The 20,499-nt window shown below is 41.7% G+C and overlaps 6 non-coding genes across 6 annotated transcripts; all 6 read right to left on the reverse strand.

The window, feature by feature from the left end:
- Nucleotides 1–222: 222 nt before the first annotated feature.
- Nucleotides 223–295, reverse strand: trnar-acg (transfer RNA arginine (anticodon ACG)). Its single transcript has one exon. It is a non-coding gene; the product is annotated as a tRNA-Arg (tRNA).
- A 1,051-nt stretch (nt 296–1,346) lies between these two features.
- Nucleotides 1,347–1,418, reverse strand: trnae-uuc (transfer RNA glutamic acid (anticodon UUC)). The gene has a single exon. It is a non-coding gene; the product is annotated as a tRNA-Glu (tRNA).
- Nucleotides 1,419–1,753: 335 nt separating this feature from the next.
- trnar-acg (transfer RNA arginine (anticodon ACG)) lies at nt 1,754–1,826 on the reverse strand. The gene has a single exon. It is a non-coding gene; the product is annotated as a tRNA-Arg (tRNA).
- Nucleotides 1,827–5,943: 4,117 nt separating this feature from the next.
- trnae-uuc (transfer RNA glutamic acid (anticodon UUC)) lies at nt 5,944–6,015 on the reverse strand. Its single transcript has one exon. It is a non-coding gene; the product is annotated as a tRNA-Glu (tRNA).
- A 12,711-nt stretch (nt 6,016–18,726) lies between these two features.
- On the reverse strand, nt 18,727–18,798 carry trnaw-cca (transfer RNA tryptophan (anticodon CCA)). Its single transcript has one exon. It is a non-coding gene; the product is annotated as a tRNA-Trp (tRNA).
- A 1,479-nt stretch (nt 18,799–20,277) lies between these two features.
- trnaw-cca (transfer RNA tryptophan (anticodon CCA)) lies at nt 20,278–20,349 on the reverse strand. Its single transcript has one exon. It is a non-coding gene; the product is annotated as a tRNA-Trp (tRNA).
- Between the last annotated feature and the right edge of the window lie 150 nt (nt 20,350–20,499).

A 20,499-nucleotide genomic window follows, 5' to 3' on the forward strand; every position in this document is an offset into this window, starting at 1 on the left:
CCGTCTGTGGTAGGAGCGTTGAGTAATACGTCTGTCTAGCTCGTCGCCATGTTAGAACCCCGAGACGCGGTTTTAACCGGGTGAGTTGCTGATTATTGGCTAGTTCGGATTTCATTTCGTGTCCAACTTTTTCTCAAAGCTCGGGTGGCACGTAGGAATAGGGCAACAATTCGGCAAGCCTGTGACATCAAAACCAAACTGCATTACGCAAAAATCTGAGAGCGAGCCAGCCAGGAGTCGAACCTAGAATCTTCTGATCCGTAGTCAGACGCGTTATCCATTGCGCCACTGGCCCACCGCCTGGGGATCCTCGTGCTTGCAGCCCGACTCGTTGGTTTTCGACGTGACAGAAGCCTGTATTGCTGTCTGCTTGTTCTCATGTTATTAGCAGGCCAGCAGTAGATCGGCTCTTCCCTGGTGGTCTAGTGGTTAGGGTTCGGCGCTCTCACCGCCGCGGCTCGGGTTCGATTCCCGGTCAGGGAAAGCTCTTTTGCACCCCCTCCCCCCCAATGGCGGACTGTGAAATCAAGCTCTGTTGGCCGCTTTCAGAAGGCCGGCCCTCCCCAAAAAAGGTGGGCACGTGAAAAACAACCTCCTTCGAGCCAGAGTCGAACCAGCGACCTAAGGATTGCCAACGCTCCTCCTACAGTCCTCCGCTCTACCAGCTGAGCTATCGAAGGCGCAGGTCTGTGGGGTCACAACCTCGGCCTGTGGGGTCACAACCTCGGCCTATTAGGTTTCTGCAGCTCGACTGCTGGCCAAAAAACGGCTTTCGACGCAGGAAGACGTGTGGCCCTTTTTCGTAGAGGGAAGCACAGAGGAGCCCACCTTCCAATACCGGGAGTCGAACCCGGGCCACCTAGGTGAAAACCAGGAATCCTGGCGGTAGACCATATGGGAACTGGTCAGTGGAAGCCTTGTCCGGGTAAAAAAAAAGATTCCAAAAATACTCACGCCACGCATTCGAAAAAACAAGTGTGGTCTTGCATTGTGACCGTTATCTCAAGGAAAAACAGCCTATCGCCCGTCTGTCAAGGTACAGAAATGAAAAAATCATGAGATTAACAATGAAACTGAGACGCGGTTTTAACCAGGTAAGTTGCTGATTATTGGCTAGTTCGGATTTCATTTCGTGGGAACTGGTCAGCGGAAGCCTTGTCCGGGTAAAAAAAAAGATTCCAAAAATACTCAAGCCACGCATTCGAAAAAACAAGCGTGGTCTTGCATTGTAACCGTTATCTCCTGACCGGTAGCAAAGAGGAGCCCGCCTTCCCATACCGGGAGTCGAACCCAGGCCGCCTGGGTGAAAACCAGGAATCCTGACCGGTAGCAAAGAGGAGCCCGCCTTCCCATACCGGGAGTCGAACCCAGGCCGCCTGGGTGAAAACCAGGAATCCTGACCCCTAGACCATATGGGAACTGGTCAGCGGAAGCCTTGTCCGGGTAAAAAAAAAAATCCAAAAATACTCACGCCACGCATTTGAAAAAACAAGCGTGGTCTTGCATTGTAACCGTTATCTCAAGGAAAAACAGCCTATCGCCGGTCTGTCAAGGTACAGAAATGAAAAAATCATGAGATTAACAATGAAACTGAGACGCGGTTTTAACCGGGTGAGTTGCTGATTATTGGCTAGTTCGGATTTCATTTCGTGTCCAACTTTTTCTCAAAGCTCGGGTGGCACGTAGGAATAGGGCAACAATTCGGCAAGCCTGTGACATCAAAACCTAACTGCATTACGCAAAAATCAGAGAGCGAGCCAGCCAGGAGTCGAACCTAGAATCTTCTGATCCGTAGGCAGACGCGTTATCCATTGCGCCACTGGCCCACCGCCTGGGGATCCTCGTGCTTGCAGCCCGACTCGTTGGTTGTCGACGTGACAGAAGCCTGTATTGCTGTCTGCTTGTTCTCATGTTATTAGCAGGCCAGCATTAGATCGGCTCTTCCCTGGTGGTCTAGTGGTTAGGATTCGGCGCCCGGGTTCGATTCCCGGTCAGGGAAAGCTCTTTTGCCCCCCCTTCCCCCCAATGGCGGACTGTGAAATCAAGCTCTGTTGGCCGCTTTCAGAAGGCCGGCCCCCCAAAAAAGGTGGGCACGTGAAAAACAACCTCCTTCGAGCCGGAGTCGAACCAGCGACCTGAGGATTGCCAACGCTCCTCCTACAGTCCTCCGCTCTACCAGCTGAGCTATCGAAGGCGCAGGTCTGTGAGGTCACAACCTCGGCCTATTAGGTTTCTGCAGCTCGACTGCTGGCCAAAAAACGGCTTTCGACGCAGGAAGACGTGTGGCCCTTTTTCGTAGAGGGAAGCACAGAGGAGCCCACCTTCCAATACCGGGAGTCGAACCCGGGCCACCTAGGTGAAAACCAGGAATCCTGGCGGTAGACCATATGGGAACTGGTCAGTGGAAGCCTTGTCCGGGTAAAAAAAAAGATTCCAAAAATACTCACGCCACGCATTCGAAAAAACAAGTGTGGTCTTGCATTGTGACCGTTATCTCAAGGAAAAACAGCCTATCGCCCGTCTGTCAAGGTACAGAAATGAAAAAATCATGAGATTAACAATGAAATGTTTTTAAGATAAGATGGCGCCGCGGATGGCAGCCTCTGTGCTTAGCTCTTCAGTTGTTTTAGTGTTTTTGTTCGTTTTTCCTGTTTTTTGTTTTGCAAACACGATCAGTTTTACAAGGGATGAACTGCTAAACATTAGGCAGAACACACCACAAAATCTATTACCTGTTTTTGATTATTCGGACGTTTTGCTCAACATCGTAGTTGGCGGAGCGGCGGCGCTTACCAAACGCTTCAGGACGCGCAAGCGGGGGAAGCGCGCCGGCGCGCTCGTGAAGCTTCGTCAGCGTGGATTCAGGGTGTCGCTGCCAGGCATACATCTGACGAATCTCCGCTCTCTACCCAACAAAACGGACGAACTCCTTCTGCTCTTTCAGACAAATAGGGATTTCTCACATTTTGCTGCTCTGTGTTTCACGGAAACCTGGCTGAACGCGGCTATACCGGACAGCGCGATTCATCTACCGGGATATCAGCTGTTCAGAGGAGACCGCGACGCAGAATCAACGGGGAAATCGCGTGGCGGCGGGACGTGCTTTTACATCAATGAGAGGTGGTGTACAGATATAACGGTGTTAAAGAAAATATGCTGTTTTGATGTTGAAGCGCTCTTCATTAACTGTAAGCCGTTCTATTCGCCGCGGGAGTTTTGCTCGTTCATTCTCGTGAGCGTGTACATTCCACCGCAAGCGCACGTGAGCCTGGCGTTGCAGAAACTCGCTGATCAGATCACAGAGACAGAACAACAACACCCGGACTCTGTTTTAATCATTCTTGGGGATTTTAATAGAGCAAATCTCTCCCGTGAACTGCCAAAATACAGACAGCACATCACATGTCCGACCAGAGACAGTAATATATTGGACCACTGTTACACCACAATTAAAGGAGCATATCACTCTGTCCCACGGTCAGCTTTGGGACTCTCCGATCACTGTCTGGTCCATCTTATACCAACCTACAGGCAAAAACTTAAAGCTTCTAAACCTGTAGCAAAGTCTGTAAAGAGATGGCACCGACGAAACAGAGCGGGTATTACAAGCCTGTTTCGAATGTACTGATTGGAGTGTTTTTGAAGCTGCTGCCACTGACCTGGATGAGCTCACAGAAACTGTAACTTCATATATTAGTTTCTGTGAAGATATGTGCATTCCTACCAGGACTCGTTTAACCTACAACAACGACAAACCATGGTTCACTGCAAAACTCAGACAGCTCCGTCATGTCAAAGATGATGCTTATAGGAAAGGGGACAAAGTCTTGTATAAACAGGCCAAATACACACTGGAAAAGGAGATCAAAGTGGCAAAGAAGAATTATTCTGAAAAGATAAGGAATCAATTCTCTTCTAGTGACTCTTCATCAATGTGGAAAGGTCTAAAGCACATCACCAACTACAAGACACCATCCCCCAGCACTTTGCAGAATCAGCAACTGGCAGACGATCTGAACGAGTTCTATTGTAGGTTTGAAAAAACACCATTCACACCTCCAACATCACCGCTCTCCCCCACTCCTGCAACACCCATTCAAATCAGTGAAAGAGATGTTCGCCAGGTCTTCAAAAAGAACAAAAGAAGAAAGGCACCAGGCCCTGACGGTGTCACACCAGCCTGTCTGAAAACCTGTGCAGATCAGCTGGCACCCATTTTCTCACAGATCTTCAATAGGTCTTTGGAGTTGTGTGAAGTCCCCGCCTCTCTCAAACGTTCTGAAATCATCCCCATTCCAAAGAAACCCAAAATAACAGGACTTAACGACTACAGACCAGTGGCGCTAACATCTGTCGTCATGAAGTCGTTTGAAAAACTTGTTCTGGCTTACCTGAAGGACATTACCGGACCCTTACTGGACCCCTTGCAGTTTGCTTATCGAGCAAACAGGTCCGTAGATGATGCAGTAAACATGAGTCTACATTTCATACTGCAGCATCTGGACAAATCAGGGACTTATGTGAGGATCCTGTTTGTGGACTTCAGTTCAGCCTTCAACACTATCATCCCAAACCTCCTCCTGCCCAAACTAACTCAGCTCTCCATGCCCACCTCGGTCTGTCAGTGGATCAACAGCTTCCTGACAAACAGACAGCAGCTAGTGAGGCTGGGTAAATTCTCATCCAGCACCCGGACTATCAGCACTGGCGCCCCTCAGGGTTGTGTCCTCTCCCCACTGCTCTTCTCCCTGTATACTAATGACTGTATCTCCAAAGACCCCTCTGTCAAGCTCCTGAAGTTTGCAGACGACACCACACTCATCGGTCTCATTCAGGACGGTGACGAGTCTGCTTACAGACAGGAGGTTAAAGAGCTGGCTGTCTGGTGCAGTCATAACAACCTGGAGCTGAACACGCTCAAAACTGTGGAGATGATCATGGACTTCAGGAAAAAACCCTCTGCTCTCCCCCCACTCACCATCATGAACAGCACCGTAAACACAGTGGAGTCATTCAGGTTCCTTGGAAATACCATCTCACAGGACCTGAAGTGGGACATTCACATAGACTCCATTGCTAAAAAGGCCCAGCAGAGGCTGTACTTCCTCCGCCAGCTGAGGAAGCTCAACCTGCCACAAGAAATGCTAAAACAGTTTTATTCTGCCATCATTGAATCCATTCTCAGCACTTCAATAACCATCTGGTTCAGCTCAGCTACCAATTCTGATCTCAGAAGACTACGCCGAATAGTCCGGACTGCTGAACGAATCATTGGTACAACCCTCCCTATCCTTCAAGATCTGTACTTATCCAGAGTACGAAAAAGGGCTGCCAAAATCACTCTGGACCCCTCACACCCAGCACACTCACTTTTTGAACTGTTACCATCCGGTCGGCGCTACAGAGCACTGAGCACTAGAACGACCAGACACCGAAACAGTTTCTTTCCTCAGGCAATCCATCTCATGAACACTTGATCGTGGAACATACAACACTATACACTCTTATTTCACTTTTCAGTTATTTTTTTAATGCACATACTTACTTCCATTCAAATGTCTTTGATATTTTTTGCACATTGTCTGTCTTGTGTACTTGTATATTGTTCTTTTTATAATATGTATCGTCTTGTCGCTGTCATTCTGTAGCACTGTGGAGCTTCTGTCACTAAAACAAATTCCTAGTATGTGTAAACATACCTGGCAATAAAGCTCATTCTGATTCTGATTCTGATTCTGATTCTGAAACTGAGACGCGGTTTTAACCGGGTAAGTTGCTGATTATTGGCTAGTTCGGATTTCATTTCGTGGGAACTGGTCAGCGGAAGCCTTGTCCAGGTAAAAAAAAAGATTCCAAAAATACTCACGCCACGCATTCGAAAAAACAAGCGTGGTCTTGCATTGTAACCGTTATCTCCTGACCGGTAGCAAAGAGGAGCCCGCCTTCCCATACCGGGAGTCGAACCCGGGCCGCCTGGGTGAAAACCAGGAATCCTGACCGCTAGACCATATGGGAACTGGTCAGTGGAAGCCTTGTCCGGGTAAAATAAAAGATTCCAAAAATACTCACGCCACGCATTCGAAAAAACAAGTGTGGTCTTGCATTGTGACCGTTATCTCAAGGAAAAACAGCCTATCGCCCGTCTGTCAAGGTACAGAAATGAAAAAATCATGAGATAAACAATGAAACTGAGACGCGGTTTTAACCGGGTAAATTGCTGATTATTGGCTAGTTCGGATTTCATTTCGTGTCCAACTTTTTCTCAAAGCCTGGGTGACACGTAGGAATAGGGCAACGATTCGGCAAGCCCGTGACATCAAAACCAAACTGCATTACGCAAAAAGCTTAGCGCGAGCCAGCCAGGAGTCGAACCTAGAATCTTCTGATCCGTAGTCAGACGCGTTATCCATTGCACCACCGTGGGGGCCAGCCGTGGATAGTTGGAACACGCTGACAGCCAATGAAATGCAAGCTTTGTTGCCGCTGTCCAAGGTTTTGAATTACACCGACAACCAATCAGATTTTTTCACATTATTTGGGGTAAACGTCTGGACCGGGGTTCGAATCCCGCTCACTGCAGTTTTGCGCTCTGCTCAAATGTGAACTTAAAGCAAATGTAAACACAAAAAGACACCCTACAGCCTTCCAGTAAAAACGTTACATCATTATTTACATGAAACAATTATTTATATTTCTTTTATGTGTGGTTATTGGCCAAAGTAGCTACAGTATTGAATCAGCACCTTGGACAGCATCAGATTTAATAAAACATATATAAATCTTACTCAAAATTCAATATTTATTTGTCATGTTATGTTTATAAATGTTTTATTTGACATATGTTAATAAATATATTTTATATTATATATATATTTATACTATATAAATTATACTATATAAATACTGAACTTTATAAATGTTATTCAAAATTCAATATATATTTGTCATGTTATTCTGCAAATTGCAAATGAACAAAATAAGGCAGCAACTTTATATTACATTTTATATAATTTATATATAATTAAATTATGTATTTGTATAATATATATATATATATATATATATATATATATATATATATATATAATTTGCAACTGTAAATCCTGTAAATTTGTTTTTAAAGTTTACATGTTTTTGTGGGTACAAACAAGTGTGATGTATTTTAGTTGCATTTCTACTTTATTAATTTTATTTGCTTATTTTTGTAAATGTGTGTTTATTGGCCAGTTTAGCTCAGACAAAATTAAGCAGAAATAAATGTTATTTATGAATGTCAGGTTTTAATCTACAAACATCAAATTAACAAAAGATTTAAAAGTAAAAAAACTACATTTTAATTTATATGACATAAAAATAATATTGACATGAGTTGTGGATTAAAAGGTGCTGAACTAGTTATTCAAAATTTCACATGAGAGGTGTGTTAAAATCTACATCAGTTCAGCCTGAAATGTGTATATATTTTTCTGTATAGAGAATGACCATAAAGTATGTAATATCAGTATAATATGTTGCATTCAAAAATGTATCTACAAAATAAACAATTTAACCCACTATTCTAATTGATGATGAGCCAAATAGTGTTTGAAGATTAAATCAGGTGAGACAAGATCTTTACTTAAAATCAATGTTTTATTAAATTGACTCAAACATGCCTTCAGTGGAATTTAGAGAGTTCTAAAACAAGTGTAAACATAAAAAGAAGAAAAAAAAAAAACACATGTATAACCAAGGAAATTATAGCTGCTGCAAAGCAATGGGAATGGACAAAAAGAACAAGGTCAATTAGATATATGTACACAAGCAAATAACAATCAGTTAGATTAATCAGTACACATTTTACAAACAGTTGCAATTTACCAGAATATGCTCCATTTAGGTCTTATGTGCTAGAATGGATGTTAAGGACAAAAACAATGACCAATTAAAATGTAACTGAAAGGAATGGATGGAGCAACAGAATGGTGCAACATGAAAATAATGGATGATTACAATTACAATTTCTATTTTCTATTTCTATTTCTGGGCAGTAAATGTATTTTCCTGCCACTCCAGGGTGGGCCGTATCGATATGTTGGCTGTGTGGTCCCTGTTTAAGGACTATGTGGCAGAATCTGCACAGGCGGTCTGCTCGAGAACAGCTCCAGCTGCTCATGTCATGGTCATGCTTAGGCAGAAGAACAAGAACGGGTGGCTGAGCTGAGGGAACTAGGAATTAAAAAGAAGTTTAAGATTTAAGAAAGACAAAAAAAAATGGACAGGGTAAAAATAATTAATTACATGGTTAATATAAATTGCAGAGTTAATATGGAAATGATGGAAATAAATAAAATGACTAAAGCAGAGTTAAGACAACAACTTAGTGTCAGAGAAGTTTACAAAATGGAGGGGTTGTCTACATGTTGTTCATTCTTACCATTTTCACCACTGTCCTCAAAGGCAATTGCTTTGTGTGAAGCGGTGCCAGCAGCACTTGTGCAGAGTTCTGAAACAAAGGACAGTCTTTATGTTTTGCATTTGAACAGGTTATAAATATTTTACAACCCATATATAAATATTTAACATACATATATAATAAAAAGGTGATTCTTAACTTATAGGTAATTTTTTTTTTCACTCTTCCTTTGTTAAGCTAAAATTAAAACCACCTCAAACATTTTTTTACTACTTTACTATTATGATTTTTCCATACTTTTCAACCTCCTTTTAGGTCACCTTGTTGCACACCCAGACTTTTAAACTTCAACAATGAAAATACAGTTTATAAATATTACATATCTGGTAACTATTAATGTACCTGAATTAAGCTCTAATAAAATAATACAAAAAATATTATAGTATTTAATTCGAGACCTCTGTCAGAATTACTTTTTATACAAAATATAGCTGTCGCACAGTTTGTGTAATTTCCACCACAACACTGTGTGTTTCTATGAAAATGTTGAGTGACATCAGAGCACATGTTGGACACGGAGAAATTTCAATATTCACCAACAACAAAGTAAGAAACATCAAAGTAAATATTGCTTGATCAGTTAATATATTTATAATGTATAATTTCCACCACATGCTGTTCCTTCAAAGAGTGTTCGGTAAATAAGAGTATATTAAATACATGACATGCTAAGTATTAATTCAAAGCCAATCAGTGAAGCGATCTTCCATTTTTTCCACAAATAATCTACAGAAATGTCATTCCCACCACACTGTCCTTTGTGGTGCAAATGACATTCATGGTTACAAAGTACAATTAATATGGATTAGATCGACAGTAGATTTGCAGGACTGCAAATGTTTCAATCCAGTCATGTTCCAGCATTGGTATGAAGCTTCCCTACAATTACGTTAATTTCATGTCATTTCCACCAACACACACAATTTATGAGATCATGCTCTACTTAATCTAAAAATTCAATATTCATTATCTAATAAGATCTTACCCAAACCAATGTTTAGTTTCAGAGTGTGACAGGTGTACAGTTCATGATTTGGACCTTAGGGCAGTTAATTTGTCTCGTTGACAACTGTATAAATATTTTACAATCTGAAAAAAAAAAGGTAAAACTAGTTACAAAAATGATCTTAAGACAATTCCTGAGTGACATAAGTTTTTCTATTTTTAAACAACAGCTGTATATTGTGATGTGGTGGAAATTACAGTTGTTCATTGCAAAAAAAAAAAGTAAAATATAAACAATTTCTCTTGTAATCTAAGTTTCAGACCTTAAAACTTGACAAACTATTAGGGTCTGTGTAATGTGACTTTTGAAAATATTTATTTTCCTCAGCTTAGTTGAAGAAATGTGCATAAATATATTACTGGTCAAAGGTTTTTAATGTTTAAAAACAATTCTATGCTAGTATCTGTTAAAATGTAGTTCATTGTTGTGATAAAAGCTGAATATTCAGCATCATTACTCCAGTCTTCAGTGTTACATGATCCTACAGAAATCATTCTAATATACTGATTTGCTGCTCTGTTATGATTATTGGTGCTCAAACATTATCCATGGTTCTTCTTATTAATATTGAACACATTTTTTTCCCTTTAATTTTCAATTTTTGTGGAAATCATGATACTTTTTTTTTTTTTTGAATTATTTGATGAATAGAAAGTTAAAAAAATAACAGCATTCATTTGAAATAAAATATTTAAGATTAAATGTATTTTCACTTTTTATCAAGTTAATTTGTCCTTGGGAAATAATATATATTTCTATTAATCAAATAATTCTGAAAAATAAAATGTATCATGATTTCAACAAAATTGTGAAGCATAAACATATGTGTGTGTATATATTGATCATTAGAAATGTTGCAAACCAATATTTTAGTGTGACTTTACTAAGGACTGGCATAATGATGCTATAAATCAAATTGAATCACATAATACAATCACATAAAATATAAGTTATATTTTAAAATGCTTTCACATAAAAAGTATCATAAATTGAAATTATATATTATTTTATACTATACTAAATATATTACATATTATATAATATAGAATATTCAAAAACATTAAACAATCTTAATGATCCCAAGCTTTGACCGGTTATATGTTTTAAATTAAGTGCCATTGAATTTGACAATGCAATGATGATAGTCTTGGATATGTGAGAAAATCTTTATAATTTAAACTGCATCACTTCTAACCTTACTTAAATCAGCATATTCGTGATATCTTCCCCTTAAATTATTTTCTGCTTATTCATTCAAGAATCGATCAAGTGTTGTCAGTAGTGCGTGCAAGACGAGATGAGACGAAAGACAAGATTAACAATTAACAATATATTTAATATAATAATTCAAGAGGATCAGTACAGGAACACACATCACAAAACGTTAGAAACGTCTAAACAATATCAAGACCGACAGAGTGCTTTGGACAGAGACAGACTTATAAAGGGTGATAATTGGGAAAACACAGGTGACACAGATGACTAATAATTACACACAGGTGACATGGATGAGGGCAAAACCAAATAGTGACAAAATGACAGGGGAAGACAAGATGAACAGACAGGACTGTGACATTACACCCCCCTCCGAAAAGGCGCGTCCTCGCGCCGTGGGGAACAACAAAAAAGAGAAGGGGGCGAAAAAACAGAGTCCATGTGGGAGGAGGCTTTGGCGGAGGATGGCACCCCTGGAGGGGGACAACAAACAAAGTCAACAAAGTCCGAACAAAGACGAAGGTGGGAGGAGCCAGGGAGGAAACAGGAGGGACCCGGAGCAGGAGGCACAGAGCAAGACCCAGTCCACAGCCATGAAGATCCACTGTGGAGCCGATGGAGGGAGGAGCCATGGTGGAGGACGGGCTGACGACTCCAGGGGTCCGACCGACAGAGGCAGAGCAGGTGGAGGATGAGCCCGAGGCGGAGACGGAGAGCCGAAGATCCTGGGCGACACCGAGGATCCGGAGGGCCAAGGCGGAGCCAGAGGCTCTGGCGACCAAGGTGGAGCTGGAGCGACAGAGGACTGAGGTGGAGCCGGGGGGAGGGAGGAGCCCAACGGAGCTGATGGGACGGAGCGACGAGGCGTAGCCAGAGGAGTAGAGTCCGTAGGTTTACCCCGGTATACGGTATTACCGTGAATAAAAAAAAAAAAAAAAATGACGTAAGGCTCAGACAGCGTCACCAAACTGGCTTGTGCCTATACCGTTAAGAAACTGAATACCAAACACTACAACAATGTTGACAACTTTTATTAACAACAAATAGCAGTAAAAAAAGAAAAGAAAAGGCAAATACAACAGTCAAACAGAATAAAATTAACATAAACATCCTGGGGTGCGTTTCCCGTAGAACGACATAACTCGCTGGTTAACCTCCATAGTACGATGCATTGTTGTGGAAACGAACTAGCTCACGAGTGTTTCCCGAACACAGTCGCATCTCTGTCGTTTGAACCAGATTAGTTCAACAATATAGGGCAGTTGTCAATGACGTATCAGCTATTGAACTGATTAGGGATCTCAAAAATGCAGCTATATTGAATATGGCACCTAATGACTCATTTCTTTCCCCCCTGTCATTACGCTTTATTTGATGTTTGATTCATCACGGGTTCCCTCTTACGTCATACACCGGGGTTCCCTCAGGCAAAATGCACACGCACTACTCCTAAACAGTGCTTGTAGAGGAAGCACAAAAATACATAGCATTTATATTTAGTTTAAATGGAAGAAATAGATTGTGAAGCTGTTTGCGAATGTTGGTTTGAACTGGTGTCGTGAAACACCGAATATTTGAACTATGTTGGTAACGACGGAACTTGCCACCATAGTTGGCTAACGATGCTTTTGGGAAACGCGCGCCAGGTCACTTGGTGCGTGACTCGCCATCTCTCTCTTTCTCCTCCACGCTGTCACTTGATGACTTCAAATAAATTATCCACCCGCTCCTATATTTTTCTCTGATTTAGATAACTGCACCTGATCGTCATATTACACTTAACCTATTGTAATCCTGATGAAACGGATGGTTCATTTTTAACAGCAGATTGATTCAGCTGATCTGCACATCGCTGCACATTTATATTTATCACTCATGATTTTAAGCCAAATCCAAGCAGAAAAGAATAACTGAGATTTGGATGCGACTCTCCGCAATCTCTGACAAAATCGGTCGGGTTTTCTCTGTATTAGAGCCGTTCTGAACTTACTAGTCAAACGCATGCTTGGACTGAAGTTTAAAGGGGTTCACCAGTTTAAGAAATGTCTGATGGTAAAAATCTGCTGCTTTTCATTTTTAAGGTATTGTTTTCGTTATAATTTACTGATTCAAATAATCAATAATAATAATTATTATACCACTGCGTGCCTAGCCTGACATGCTCTCGCGTATGAATGAACAGGCAGCATCTGTGGACACAGCGGGCGCATTAGGCACATCGTCAAATATATTTCAAAAGAAGCTGCCGCGGCGCCACAGTCCTGACCACATCGCTGTCTTTACTGGGTGTTTTTAGAGAATATTTCAATTTATTAATGCGATTGAATTAGCTATTCATGCGGTGGACTGTCATGATTTTGGAAGCCGAGCACTGCATTGCCGTGCTCAATAGCATTAGCACAGGCATAACTCCCTTCAAACTTTATAGGGAATGTCACCGTTTCTACAAAATCTACACAAATGAAATCGTCTGCCTGATGAAAAAAGTACATAAAACACGTTCATGTTTTAGAAAATGTAGTTAATATTAGCATCATTATTGATTTATCTCATCCACTCGCAAATAATCAGAATGCATTTTTTTATTACCCGACCTGCGGATATAACCACCATCCGCGCATCACTACGCATTTTTAGGCATTAAATAAATTATATTTAATATTTAATCCTTGTCTCCTACATAAGTGCATTCTTTTATGACGGTATAACGGTATTGAAACTGAAACAGTTGCTATTTTTAGATCCCGCGGTATACCATATTACCGTAATACCGCCCAAGCCTAAGGGACGAGGAAGCCCGGTGGAGCTGGTGGGCCGACGGGCGACACTGAAGATGAGGGAGCTGAGAGCAGTGGTGGAGCCGCAGGGTCGGAGGGCCGAGGCGGAGTTCTGGACTCTGAGGCTGGAGGTGGAGATGAGGGATCCTCCAGCCGAGACGCCGATGGAAGCTGGCAGACCTGCGGCGATCCCACTGCACAGATGGAGGACTGAGGGTGAGCAGGGGGACTGACAGGTGACAGCGGGGTTTCTGGAATGCTGGGCAGAACCAGCGGAGATTCAGGAAAGCTGGGCGGACCCAGCGGAGATTCAGGACGGCTGGACGGAACCAGCGGAGATTCAGGACGGTTGGACGGAACCAGCGGAGATTCAGGACGGCTGGACGGAACCAGCGGAGATTCAGGACGGTTGGACGGAACCAGCGGAGATTCAGGACGGCTGGACGGAACCAGCGGAGATTCAGGACGGTTGGACGGAACCAGCGGAGATTCAGGACGGCTGGACGGAACCAGCGGAGATTCAGGATTAGGCAGAAGAGGGCGGGTGGGTGGGAAGTTCAGGCAGGCCAGTGTTTCTGAGAAGAAGTCTATTAAATCCCCAGAGTGTTGCTCAAGCTCACCCCCAGTGGTGGTGCAGTTGGCAGGGCTCTCTACCGCCCTCTCTTGCTCCACGCAGCACTCCACCGTCGCAGATGTAGAGGTCGGCTCACGCTCTTGGTCGGAGGTTTTGATCCCATCGGCAGTCCATACTGTGGCCGCTCCGGGCTCAGGCTCTCCGTCCGCGGTGAATGCGGGCTCATACTCTGCATGTCGGGGTGATGTTTGGCTGGGCTCTGGGTCTGGAGTGGGGACCACAGGATGCCAGCACCCACTCAATGTAATCGGCGAAGCTCTCTCGAGGACCCTCCCCGGACAGCTGCGCTTTCGTGGCGATGTTTAGTCCTGCGCGGTAGAATGTGCACAGGCAGCTGTCCGGGTAATGCGTCTGTGGCGCGAGGAACACAAAGTCTCTTGTGTGGTCCTCGAGAGAGCGGTTCCCCTGTTCCAGGAGGATGATGTAGACGGCAGGGATATCCATGAAGGGAAAAAAAACTAAACTCAGAACAAACCGGAAAATAAAGCAGGGAAACACGCCGTGAAACTGTTTGGGTCGGTCTTTCTGTCAGTAGTGCGTGCAAGACGAGACGAGACGAAAGACAAGATTAACAATTAACAATATATTTAATATAATAATTCAAGAGGATCAATGCAGGAACAGGCAGGAACACACATCACAAAACGTTAAAAACGTCTAAACAATATAAAGACCGACAGAGTGCTTTGGACAGAGACAGACTTATAAAGGGTGATAATTGGGAAAACACAGGTGACACAGATGACTAATAATTACACACAGGTGACATGGATGAGGGCAAAACCAAATGGTGACAAAATGACAGGGGAAGACAAGATGAACAGACAGGACTGTGACAAGTGTCTGTCTTTATGAATGTATCAACGATTCGTCGACTCAAATTATTAAACTAAAAAAAAAACTTGCTGATTTATTCTGTAACAAAACACTAATTATTACTTGTTTATTGAATGACAAATCTGCAATAGTGGTAATGTCCTGAAAACAGCTTTCTCTTTTGGTCCACTCACGTTGCTTAACTAGGCTACATCATATGTAATTTTCTTGACTTTAATACTTTTAATGCCCCTCGGAAACCCTGTCTGATCATCAGCCCTACACTAAAATGGAAACATACCTGGAGTTGACTCAGGCCTCTGACTCTGCTGAGGTCTCCTTCACTAGGAACATTCTGCATCGAATTATCATCATTTCCTGAAATGTGGCATGTGAAATGATCATGCTTAACAGACTAAACATACAGTACTTTGTATTTCTTTTATATGTTTGTTGTTTATGTGATTTTGTTGATATTTGATTTCAATTCTGTTTTCTGACATTCCAATTCCAAATCCAATTCCATTCCAGGAAGTGAACTGGAATTTACCATTCATTCTCAATTCAATTCATGAATGGCCCCAATCCTGTTTGGAAACATGTGGACTAACCCTGAAGATCGCAGAGATTGGATACATTAATTTTGTGCTTTTTTAGTTCGTTTTAGCTATATAAGTAAAACTTAATTAAATCCCACAGACATGCCAAACCAATGTACTACTCTAAACACTACTCACTAGTCTGAGCAGGAGGAGCAATCTGACTCAGTGAACAAGCATGCATTCAAGTGTTAATACCCAATGAAACATGAATGCAGAACAAAAATGCATACTTATCCTCATTGTAGTTGGTATCAATTCATCATGGCACAAATTCATAGTCCTTAGGACAGTTAGTATAATGCACATTCTCCCTGGGAAGAACAGCACTTTTTTCTGCATCTTGATCTACCATGAAAGAAAAACTGAATTTTAGGTTTTATTTAAAACCAATCAAACTCTTTGCACTGTTATGTTATAACATATATGCCCTTTACGTAGCGCAAGGCTTATATATATATATATATATATATATATATATATATATATATATATATATGCACACACATACGATCTGAGATAAAGTTATCAAATTCCCTGTCATGCACAAGACTAGTTTTTTTTTTTCAGAATATTCCTTTTATTATAAGTAGTGTATATAAAAATAATTAAGGTATATTCTGTCTTGTGCATGACAGGGAATAATATTTAGATATTTTTGCAGATGGTTTGGTAGCTTTATCTCAAAAGGTTATGTTGTTTAATGGATGTGTATTATTTCACACATTGAAAGTTGTAAAATTATTATAAAGCCCATACATTTGTTTCTAAAATTAGGCTATTGAGCCTTGTGCAACGTAAAGGACATATATTAACGTCTACCTTATCTAATTTGTACAAAGAATTTACAGCAGGAAGCTACCTTAGAAAGTGCAATGTGTATCTGCGAGTTATCAACACATTACTACTGAAATCTATGCCATACATAGCTTATATAACATCACCAAATGAAAACCATTCACATAAACGTAAAAAAACAACATATTCATTTATTATTTAGCTCGTATTTACCACAAGCCAAACGAGTGATGTCATGGTAACTAAACGGATAATTTAACCGAATGACATAAAAACTGTACACATGAACATATAAAACGATCATGTTCATTCATAACTTTGCGTGCAAATCAACCTTTGATGATATAATAGTAAACAAAAGCAGACAGCGTAAAGTTTAATGACGACCAACGGAGCGAAGCGGGCGTTTTCGCTCAACAACTAATTGGATATCATTATTAACGGCACCAGAAAAATAAGCTATAAGGTAATAAATATAAATAAAGTAGCTTACCTTTGATAGATGTGCTGAATAAAATGAACGAGGCACATCTTCACTGAGAGTATTTCACGCTCCGAGTCAGTATGAAAATGGCGACTTCAAACTTCCCGGGGAGACGAAACACGGAAGAGCGTTAGTGGACAAAAGAATATTGCATCCGTAGTGGTTTAGCACTACCATTGAGAATGAATGGGAAACAGTTTAGGGCTGTTTAGCAAAACTATTCTCGGCTGCCGCGCGGCAGCTCAGCTGGTAGAGCGGAGGACTGTAGATGATACATTGGCTATCCTTAAGTCGCTGGTTCGATTCCGGCTCGAAGGAGCTGGCTTTTGAATTTGGCACGTAGATGTTTCCACGATTTCTTCAGAGATTGCAGGGCAAGATATGAAAAAGTAACACATCAAGAGGCAGATCTGTCACAATACACATTAGCCGCGTTTCCACTGTCGGGCCAAAAGCGGGCGTGCTAGTGCATGCCAGGGCCAGTCGCGTTTCCACTGTCACTTCCGGGGCCTGATCGTGCCTCGTCGGTGCTTCCTCAATGTACAACGCCAGTTTGACGGCGTCTGCAGAAACGAAGACATGATAAAATACATTGTTGCTGAACTCGCAAAGCTAAATATCCAGCGCACCACATTGCAAGTTCGAGACAAGTGAAAACATTATTTAAATGCATGTCTGATGAGTATCTATTCTTATTTAAACTTGGACAAATGCAAATAAGATCCTATAAAAATGAGATCTGATATATAAGTTGATTTACATCGTCCAAAAAAAAAAAAACTGACCAACACACCTTGATAACATGTTAACATTTACTGTACCTGTACCTAAATAAAGGCATAAAAGATTATACTAGAAATACGACTGTGTCGTTATTTTTTGCAGATAGTATGCAACATTTTGTTTGATGTAATACCAAGTTAGGCGAAAGATTTGTGTGTAGGTCATAAAAAACAAAGCTTCTTTTCAAGTGATTTATTAATGTAATGTATTACAAATATTGCTGATGTATAAACAACTGTTGTAGAGCACTTCTCGCATCAGAACAGACGTCACCAATATTACAAGGTGAGCGTTCAGCATCTTCATCATCGGCGTTTCTGCATTCGCTGTATCCGGCTTCCACGTCGCTGTATTGTTCATTTTCGCCTTGCAGCTAACAAAGCCTTCGGCGTAAACGCCGCCGAGCCTCCGTCATACGCATCTTGGTTTCGCTGCCTCATCTTTCACCCAGAATACAGGAAAACAGCCGCTTCGGTTCTCTCTCCGTTTTATTCGTTCGATGATCACACTACGGTGGCCCACCTGACATATTTTCAATCTTCCCGCTGAAAGGGAAGGGCTTTCGTGACGTTTGATCCAAAGAGGTGTGTAACGGGCGGGCTTTAGGTTTGCGCAGCGAGGCTACTGGCTCGATAGTGGAAACGCAGCTTACTTTTGGCCTTGGTGCTTGCGACTCGAGGCCATTAGCCCCGCCCGGCACGCTCTTAGCACTGGCTCGCACTGGCCCGACAGTGGAAAAACGGCTAATGACAGGAATGGTTATATCATGAGATCTCAGGCTTAATAAAAGTAACAGGTCAAGATACAAATCTATCATAGTTCACCGGTGGTTTTCAATCCTGATCCTGGTGACCCCCTGCTCTGGGCTGTGTTTCCAAAAAGCATTGCAATCCTTAATACAACGTAGACGCATTGAAACCAATAGAGTTACAATCAACTTAGGGTTACGGTGACTCTGAAAAACGCGGCCATGCATATTTTGTCCGTCTCCTTTTTCTGACACAACCAGATGAGTTCATGGAGCTCTCTCCTAACGAGCTAATGATCTGAATCAGGTGTGGTTAAAAAGGGAGACATACAGAGCATTGGGATTGGAAACCACTGCTGCACACAACAACAACAGGACCTCTTTCACATTAGAAGTCAACAAGAAATCACATGACCCCGACGAGATTTGAACACGCAACCTTCTGATCTGGAGTCAGACGCGCTACCTTTGCGCCACGAGGTCCTGAACCCAGAGGTGATGTATTTTGCTTAACCGCCTTGACACAGAATGCAAATCGGTAAATATACGGTGCTCAAGGAACATTCTTGATTTTGGACTTCATACTCAGGAGATCAAAAACAGGTCGTCTGACCTCAAGGTGATTTGGAGCCAGACACTCTACCGTTGCACTACAAGATAGTGGAAAAATATTTAGTGTTTCATGCTTAAGCACTTTGATAAACTATGCAAATCAGCTAGTCTTTACACTCACAAAGTCAAAAACAGATGTACCCCAAGACACCACAAACCTATCTGGTGTTTCCTGCTTAAGCCACCTTTTGTCACCCTGCCTTCGATAGCTCAGCTGGTAGAGTGGAGGGAAATGAGAACTTTGAGTGGGAAAGGGTATTAATGTTGGGCACTAATAAGAAATGTAAAAATGGGAAGATAATTAATTTACTTGTGATGTTGATGAAGAGTGCTATATGGCAGAGAAGGGTGGTGAAAAAAAAGGAGAATGTTTTAATAGATGTGTGGATTGTGTTTAAGAGAAAAGTTGAAAAATATGTGGAATGTCTGTTTTATTATTTGAAACTAGAGGGAATGATGGATGTTTTTTATTCTGTTTTTACTCAAGTGGTCCTAAAGGTTTTAAATGACACGGGAATCGAACTGTCATTTTTGGAAAGATGAAACTTTTAAAAACGGCTTTTAAATTTGTAATGGAAGATGTTTGTTAACCCTTAACGGTAAGAGGTGTTTTTAAAATGGTTTGAGTTTTTATATAGGGGTGCTTTAACAAGAATTCTGTACGTATATATAAGGAATGTGATGTGAAAATGTTTTGGTTTATGAAAAACTTTTAACTTTTTTGTATTTTAATGTTTGAAATTTCTTAATAAAAAAAAGAGAGAAAAAAAATGAAAAAAAATGGAGGACTGTAGATGATACATTGGCTATCCTTAGGTCGCTGGTTCGATTCCGGCTCGAAGGAGCTGGCTTTTGAATTCGGCACGTAGATGTTTCCATGATTTCTTCAGAGATTGCAGGGCAAGATATAAAAAAGTGACACATCAAGAGGCAGATCTGTCACAGTACACAATGACAGGAATGGTTATTACATGAGATCTCAGGCTTAATAAAAATAACAGATCAAGATACAAATCTAATACAGTACACCGGTGGTTTTCAATCCTGATCCTGGTGACCCACTGTGTTTCCCAAAAGCATTGCAATCCTTAATACAACGTAGACGCATTGAAACCAATAGAGTTACAATCAACTTAGGGTTACGATGACTCTGAAAAACGCGGCCCTGCATATTTTGTCTGTCTCCTTTTTCTGACACAACCAGATGAGTTCATGGAGCTCTCTCCTAACGAGCTAATGATCTGAATCAGGTGTGGTTAATAAGGGAGACACAGAGCGGTGGGATTGGAAACCACTGCAGCACACAACAACAAGGACCTCTTTCACATTAGAAGTCAACAAGAAATCACATGACCCCAACGTGATTTGAACACACAACCTTCTGATCTGGAGTCAGACGCACTACCGTTGCGCCACGAGGTCCTGAACTCAGTATTTTTGTATTTTTTTTTAACCGCCTTGACACAGAATGCAAATCAGTAAATATACAGTGCTCAAGGAACACTCTTGATGTTGGACTTCATACTCAGGAGATCAAAAACAGATCGTCTGACCTCAAGGTGATTTGGAGCC

Source organism: Garra rufa, chromosome 1 (assembly GCF_049309525.1).
Source record: "Garra rufa chromosome 1, GarRuf1.0, whole genome shotgun sequence".
NCBI lineage: Eukaryota > Metazoa > Chordata > Actinopteri > Cypriniformes > Cyprinidae > Garra > Garra rufa.